The sequence below is a fragment of the Ischnura elegans genome, chromosome 8, assembly GCF_921293095.1.
Source record: "Ischnura elegans chromosome 8, ioIscEleg1.1, whole genome shotgun sequence".
Lineage (NCBI taxonomy): Eukaryota > Metazoa > Arthropoda > Insecta > Odonata > Coenagrionidae > Ischnura > Ischnura elegans.
This window is the reverse complement of record NC_060253.1, coordinates 12,465,871-12,474,124: the sequence shown is the minus strand read 5'-3', so window position 1 is coordinate 12,474,124 and position 8,254 is coordinate 12,465,871. Positions and strand designations below refer to the sequence as shown.

Sequence of the window (8,254 nt, the reverse complement as noted above, 5' to 3'; positions counted from 1 at the left end):
GGTCGCACTTACGGGTATCTGCGGCGAAGTAAGTGGGACCATCAAACTGTTGGAATCTATATAATAATAATAATGACAACAATAATAACAATGACAACCATGACAAAAATGCCAACAATGACAGCAATGCCAACAATGACAACAATGCCAACAATTACAACAATCATAATAATAATTTATTTACTCCTACATTTTGTATTTACACCTAAGTACAAAATTAACAAGAGAAGGATCTTTAGGTGGTCTCCAAGGTCATAGGACCAGAATTGAGCCACCATCACATAACAAAATGTATGCCAATAAAAAAAAATAATGCAGTAAATGATACATGAGTGTTTTAAATAAATAACATCAAAATAAATTTTCAATTACTTCTTGCGAGAAAAGCCATTCTTTAACAAGCCAGTCTTAACATTACATTTGAGGATTTACTTTTTTTCATTTTAGCGGGCAGTAAATGAAATAACTTTGGCCCCATGTAAAGAAAACAGCGTTTATATAATGTTAACTTGGATCTGTTTGCTACTATAAATGACTCACTGTGTACAAATCTGTGTACAAATACGCGATATTTCCCTCAAAGGCGTAAGATACGCAGAAGGCTCTTTTTGAGGGTTTTTCATACCATCTTGCAATTGATACTTGAAGAATATAAGCGCAATTAATTCGTACGCAAACCATATCTGAATTGCAAGCAAATTTATTTTCTGCTCGGGGGGAAAAAAAATAATTTTTTTGCAAATACATTCTGACTGATCATTCAATGATGTATGCCCGAGATTCCAATATTATTTTTTGATAGCCATAGAAAGTGTGATCGGTGAAAGTAATGAATAACCTATAAAACCAGCCAAATTACATTCATGCCCACTGGGTCACACTTACGACATCTGGAGCAAAGAACATTATGGCCCAACGGAGTTGAAGCTATGCGAATCCATTATGCCAGATGCTTGAACCAACGGCTTAACATGCCACTTTCCAGTCTGCCTTGAGGCTATTCGATGGACGATGTTGAAAATGATAATTGAGGATTGGTTACTTTATGCAGAATATTATACACTCTTTTATTTCGAATATTATCAAAAAGATAAGATTTTGATGATTGTCATCGATTTTGTGACCGACAAGGCGCTATAAAAAAGTGTTAAAGATATGGCTTCTTAGGTAAAAAAATGTTTTTTCCCCGCCAAAATAGGCTAGAGTATTTCGGCATCACACAATATAATAATAGTACTTTAATTGCAGGAATATTTACATCGAGGCTTCACCTCTATCAAGGTTTAATGCCTTGATTGCTTAACCTTTTTTATCACTTCCTGTTTTCCAAAATAAACATCTACGACTTAATTCTCGTGAAATGTGGGTATAATAGGATGACAAAACGTTAAAAATACACTACCGCTGCTTTATTTGACATTTGGGTTTCGATTCAATCTCGCGAAATAAATATATTGCGCGAATGAAAGTCAGAGTTAAATGTTGCGAGAGGAATAACCATGGGTGAGTGAGTATTCAACATGCGATATTTCGAGGAGAACGTTCGTATGTACGCCACTCCAGCTTCAGATAATTGTCGCAATGAGTTGAGGAATAGTCCGTTGGCATAACGAAGAATTTTTTACTTTCGGAATGCCACCGACCAGCTTCCGGCTGAGAAAACACGACTTCCGATCAGGATATTTAAGGAGTTTCTATTTCGACAGAATCACTTAAAGCAAAAACTATCCCCAGTAAAAATTTTTTTAAGGTTGCTATGTATTTATGACAATAATGTGAAAAAATCAAATAAACTGATGAATATATGGATTCAATATACAATCAAGAGCTCGTGTAATGACTAGAGTAACTTCTAATGACCCCAAAAGTTACAAATTGGGGTGCTTTCATAGATAACATCCATTGCTGTCAAAATTTAGTATAATCTCGCGCATAATTTGAATCCTTTAACCCAACTACATTAAAATTAAAGCTTTTTCAAGCTCTATTATCCAACCCTATCGCCATTTTTATCTAAATAACGTGATTCAACTTCAACTACAGCATTAATTCGCTAACATTCAAAGGATAGTATGTACAGACACATGCTTACGTCTTATTTTTATCACAGTTTTTAATGTATATGAAACTGAATACCACCTTATATTTGTCATTGAAACATACATTTTTGGAAATTGGGATTGAAATGTCAATTTTAACATTGGCTCTTTAGGCGATGATGATTGCAATTGTAAGCGTTGTAATTATGTTGACTATACCTCTGGAGTATCAATTTTATTTCTACAAAAAGGCATATGACTTTTCATGAATCGTAATAATCACAATAAATATGATACTTAAGTACGTCCCTGTACAACCTTTTTAGTTGTTACCACCTGAGGTTTTCCAAAAAAGTATCTATGACTTAACATTCGTGAATAACGGCTATTATGGCATGAGAATACTTTTAATATACACTATGGCTTCTTCATTTGATATTTGTGCAGCGCTTTAATCCCGTGAAATAAATATTAGATGAAATAATTATTACAAGTGAAAGTAGGAGTTAGCAAATAAGTGCTGTAGTTTAAGCCACATAAATGACTTGAAACACAAAAATTACTGATATAGCATGAAAAAAGTAAAATGTTAATGTTCGCCGTCGGGCGCACTGTCGTATAGTTTTATAAACTGAAGATGAAGTTCATCCTAATACTATCATTTGTCTAGGCCGGAATTCGAACACGGATCTCTCAATTGCCGGAGGATAATTACATTTTACCCTAAGCATTATTTTAATGGTAGAAGTACTTTAAAAAACTTAGAAGAAAAATAAATTGTATGAATTTTTTAGCACTAGGAACGACCATACATTTGGGAAAGTTTGGATAAACTACATCTACGTCTACATTATTCCCTGCGAGCCACTCCAAGGGCGTATCAGTTGCAGAAAAGTTTCTCGGGTTTTCCACCGGTTGATGTCGTCCATGTCTCCCGACGTTTCGATCCGCGACTTGCTGATCATCCTCAGGGGATCTTCCGAATCTTCGGAAATCTTCGGGAGATCCCCTGAGGATGATCAGCAAGTCGCTGCTCGAAACGTCGGGAGACATGGACGACATCAACCGGTGGAAAACCCGAGAAACTTTTCCACTCCAAGGGTGTATGGCATTCAATTATGACCACATGCTAATAAAATTTACTCCCGCATTCGTACGAAGTCAAAACTTGTAATAGTCCCATTCGAAGGCAGAGACTAATTGCAAGATCCAATAATAAAAGTACGAATACGAGGTCTGACTGCGCGCCGATCGAACTAACAGGTGGATAGGAAATATAGCCACCTCCCCTACGCCCCCTCCTTCCTTTCGTATGACGCGCTGGGTATTGTGATAACACCAGCCACGGGAGCAACCACGCTAATCTTATGCCTCTCTTACAAGCGCCTCCATAGCTCAGGGGTTAGAGCACTGGTCTTGTAAACCAGGGGTCGAGAGTTCAAATCTCTCTGGAGGCAAATTTTTTCTAGTCCCCTTTGGGATGTGTGTCATATTGATTTCATGAGAGCTTTTCAATAGTATGGCAGATACGCGGAATCAAGAATTTTTCCTACAAAATCTTGGCCACACGTGAACCTTATGTCCGCTTCTTGTTTAAACCTTAATAAATATTTTGAACACAAAGTTCTAAAACAGTTATAGCCATTAACAACGAATAGATTCACATGAAGCCTCTCACGAATTTATTCACTGTAGTCTTATTTCGATAAAGACTATCCTTGTGAATTATATGTAGACCCCTAAGGATAGAGTTAAACGTATTCAGCAGTGTGAGGAATGGGTGGATACGCGGATAAGCAGGGTGAATATTTACATTTCTCAAATAATCCGTCATCATAATTTCGCTTGAAGGTGCGAAAAACAATGTTCAGGATGTCAATTAAACGAGGGAGAGGAAGGAAGCGATAGAATGTTTAGATAGAATGAAAGGCAGCAGGCCTTTTTGTGAGCTGAGGAGGGAAGTCAATAAAAGGAGGGGAGACTGCCAAGATGCCTCTTTAATACTGCGTGAATACCTACCTTAATCGGTAGACTACTAGTTAAACAATTCTAAAATCCTTTCATTTTGCCCCGTTCTCTTTCTTTCCCTCCTCTAAGGGAGCGCTTAGTAAAGGGTGGTCTCTAGCCGTTCTTTCCATGTAAACGACGCGGTCTTTTCCGGAGAAGGTATGCATCCTCTTGATCCTATCGACTAATTTATATTTGACTATCAGTAGTAAATAACGAGTAGAGGAGGGTATTTTGCAAAATCCGTGAAAATGGCTTTTCCTATGTTTCCTGATTCAACCTTCGTAGATTTTATCGGGCAGACAAAAAGGAAGTCTGTAACGACAAAAAAAGAGGCGGATCGATAGAACATAAAAATATTTGGCTCTTCATTGCTCGAAATCCTTCAAAATTGAAAGAAAAAAAATTGGTTGTTGAGAGCTATATTAAAGTGAGCATTATTGTGAATTGAAGAGGGAAATCCATGAAGAGAGGGGAGGCTGCCAGAATACTTCTTAAATACTTCATACAAGGATATCTTAATCGGTAGAATACTTTAAATGCCACATATTTAACTATCAGTGATGAATTAAAAAAGTAAAAGAGGAAGTTTAAGAATTTTCCATAAAAATGGCTTTTCCTACTTTTCTCATTGGAACCTTCACTGTTTAGAGCGACCAGACAATATTGGTGTCAGTCTCGAGAGGAAAGAGTGGGATCGATAACACACAACTATACGTTTATCTACATTTTTCAAACTCCTTCACAATTGATAGTAAAAAAATAGTGATGAAAGAGAGATATATTTGGATGAAAGGGAGCAGGCCCTATGGTGAATTTAAGAGGGAAGTCCACGAAGAGAAGTTAAACTGTCAGAATACCTCTTTTATACTCCATGAAAGCATAAGTTAATCTGTAGAGTACTTAAAAAATAATAATCTCCGATTGCATTCAGAACGCACTGTGGAGGCGGGGTCACTTCGACACCGGGAGAACGGTTTGCCGCCGTGGCACCGGCCGGCCACTTGCCGAAGCCAACGTCCGACGGTGGTCGAAGAGGAAGCAGAGAGAGTCAGGTTGAGATGGGGGATGGGGGCGGCGGCCTCCCCCGCCCCCTGCGGGCCTATCGGAGGCAATCCTTGGAGACGTCGGAGGGGCTGAGTGAGGCAGAGTTCAGGGAAGGTGCAGGAACCGTTACTCCAATATTATTCGGGGGAGATATCTCAGCGGCGAAACACCGCCAGCGCCGGTGGAACCCGGAGCGGAGAATGTGGGAACTAAAAAACACGCGGGATGGACTGCGGGGCACGTATGAGAGCCCCGAGGTGTGGATGTTTTACACAGGAATGGGGCAAATCACTGGCGCTTTTTTCCCTCACAAACACGGCTAGGACGTTCCTGCAATAGGGAATCAAAGGACAGATAAGCGGTACAAATGAAGGCGGCCGAAGTATTGGAGGTGAAAAGAAATGCGTGAGGAAGAAGGTGAAAATAGCTATAGCGAAGCAATATTTGGAGATGGATATTTTGCTCCATCACACTAAAATTTCAATATGGGAATGCTGCGAACAATCCAGCAATAACCTTCTTTAGAGCCCCATTCATTTGCGTGATTAGTATTATTTCATTTGGGTTTCAAGGCCAATTGAAATCCGTAAAGTTAGTACTTAATAGTAATGATAATGAAGAAAATGCGAAATTTAAATATATATTTTTAAAGAAATTGTTTTCTCTTATTTTTCAGCAATTCAATTTCCCGCAAGTAGGTATTGAAGATAATTTCTTATATTGGGAAGATTGGATTGAAGTTTGCGTTTTATACTCCATTGTTTGGGTCATCAATGCTACATTTGTGCCCCATGAGTATGCGTGTGTGTGAAATGTGCATGGAAAAACAATTATCATATACTTACTTTAGTTTTCATCCATTCAGAAAATATTAGCCAAGTTACTATCAGCAATTACTCATTTGCAAATCATTGACAGTGATTCAGCTATTGATAATGCATCACATCTTCTTATACCATTCCTGTAATCCTAATTATTGCTAGTTGGACTAACTTAAACCTATTATCGAAGCAAACCGAGATTATTTCCCGCACTTTAATTGTGGTTTTTCGAACCTTTTTTCCCCATTGCCTATCAGCATATATTTCCCATTGATTGGTTGGACTAAAGACTGGTCACCTCCCATAAACTCAATTGCAGGACGAGATAATTCCCAGGAAGTATATTGCATGATGGGTAATTAACAAACTCCGTATCTTCCCTTCTTTTTTAGTTGATCTCAAATATTTCAAACGACATTGCGCCATTTTCAAGAGTTTGAGATATAAATTAGCAGCCAGCATGATTGGGATTTACGATTTTCAAAAGAAACGATTAAAACTATTCGTTAAAAAAGTATTGTAATCCTTAAGTTAATCGTAACTTTATATGAAAATGAGCAATCACTAAAAAGGCGAACTACGAACAGCCTAGCGAGATTGGTAGCCTCTTCAGGGTTAGATAAAAGTCAGATTTCGCCAACGAAGGCCCTTCTTCCCTTCCCGATATCCAACCATCTTTGAGGTCCATTTGAGCGGCTCGACGTAAGTCCTTGAAAAAGGACGACCTCGCAAGTGGTTTGTAATACCTTTATTAAAAGTAAAAATCACTTTTTTAATGTATCTATTACAAATAAAAATCGCCAAAGACGTGACCGTTTTCAGTATGTAATTCCTTCACTTTTACTTCCTCACATCACATCGCTTGGCGTATCTCCTAGTTCCTCCTGCATGCATCCAACTGCCGTTGCCGGGGTGCGCCCTTGCCCTTCAATTGTCCAGCGACGTGGAACCGGCGACTACCGCCGCAAGGACGAGATGAAAAGATTACGCCAACACACCCAACATACCGTCATGTTTTTCTTATTTTATTATTACCATAACCCCCCCGTCCGTCCCCCCGACTACTCTACCTTCTCCCCGCCACCCTGTAGCGGAGCGCTTGAAAAAAAAACAAAAAAATAAACGTTATGGATTGGAAAAAAATAAATGAAAACAGCGGTAAGGCGGAACCGCCCCTACCTCAGTGAGGAAAGGATTTTGAAGTGATTTCCGTGAGGAAGGCGGGAGAGAATGTAATACATTCAGATAACATTAGCAAGTTATTATTAGCAATTACTCATTACTAGTGATGGGTCGATTCCAAAATTTTATCGATTCCGATCCCGATTCCGATTCTGACATTTCGATTCCGATTCTACCGATACCGATTCCATCGATTCTGATGCCATAGGCTCCAAGAAAAATATCACTTATTTCCAGGCAACAAGAAAACTACTTTTTAAAATATTACTCTGTGAAAGAGTCAGTTGACAAAAGAATCTTTCATATCATTACTATGTAATTAAAGTATAATAGCTAAATTTCAAAGCAGAACATACCTGAAAAGTGGTGTTACATGATAGGTATTACTTTAGAATATTGGCACTCATAATATGTCGACAAAATATATATATGTATATCCAAACTACAAGGGAGAGCCCTGAGTACAGGAATTTTCATAGCTGTAATAAAGATTACACACTACATATATGAATCATGTAATATTTGGCCCTTTCAAATTCTCAAGCAGAAAATCCAATTATTCTACATGCTCAGCCAGCAGGTTTTGACATCTCCATGTTACAGTATTACTGCCTGCAGAAAATTGCCTTTTGCTACACATGTGTGTTATTGGGAAAGTACTTTCCCACCAAAATTGCAAGATTTTGGAGACTTTGGAATTTTTATTAAAAATTACATCAACGATTTTTTGGATCTTAAATCTTCATGGAATTCAAGTGGACGAAGCGAACAACTATAGAACTAAACTTTAGTTTTGTAGAGCCAAAAAATATGCTATACTTCTCACGTCATTCAATCAACCTTAATATCTCTTGCTTTTTTAAGTTCAAGAAAGAAACTAAACGCTACAAATGAATATTACATCGGACGGACGCAGTAATAAAAAAGGCTAAAAGAGCCTTGTGGTGTGAAAACTCCCCCTACCGCGCGACTCTCCTCGGCGAGGGTGGAAAGGGAAAAAGGGTATCGCTTGTTGCCTTTCACGGAAACAGTTCATTTTTCTCTCTCCTAAGCATGCTGACTTAATCTCTTCACTTTACTTCAATACCCGAGGCATATTTCTTACGCGCGGGATGGTTCCGAAAAATATCCAATCCTTAGTATTTTCACTCGAGTAAT

The 8,254-nt window shown here is 38.3% G+C and overlaps 1 non-coding gene across 1 annotated transcript; it reads left to right on the top strand.

The window, feature by feature from the left end:
• The first annotated feature begins 3,423 nt into the window (after positions 1-3,423).
• Positions 3,424-3,496, top strand: Trnat-ugu. The gene has a single exon. It is a non-coding gene; the product is annotated as a tRNA-Thr (tRNA).
• The last annotated feature ends 4,758 nt before the right edge of the window (positions 3,497-8,254 follow it).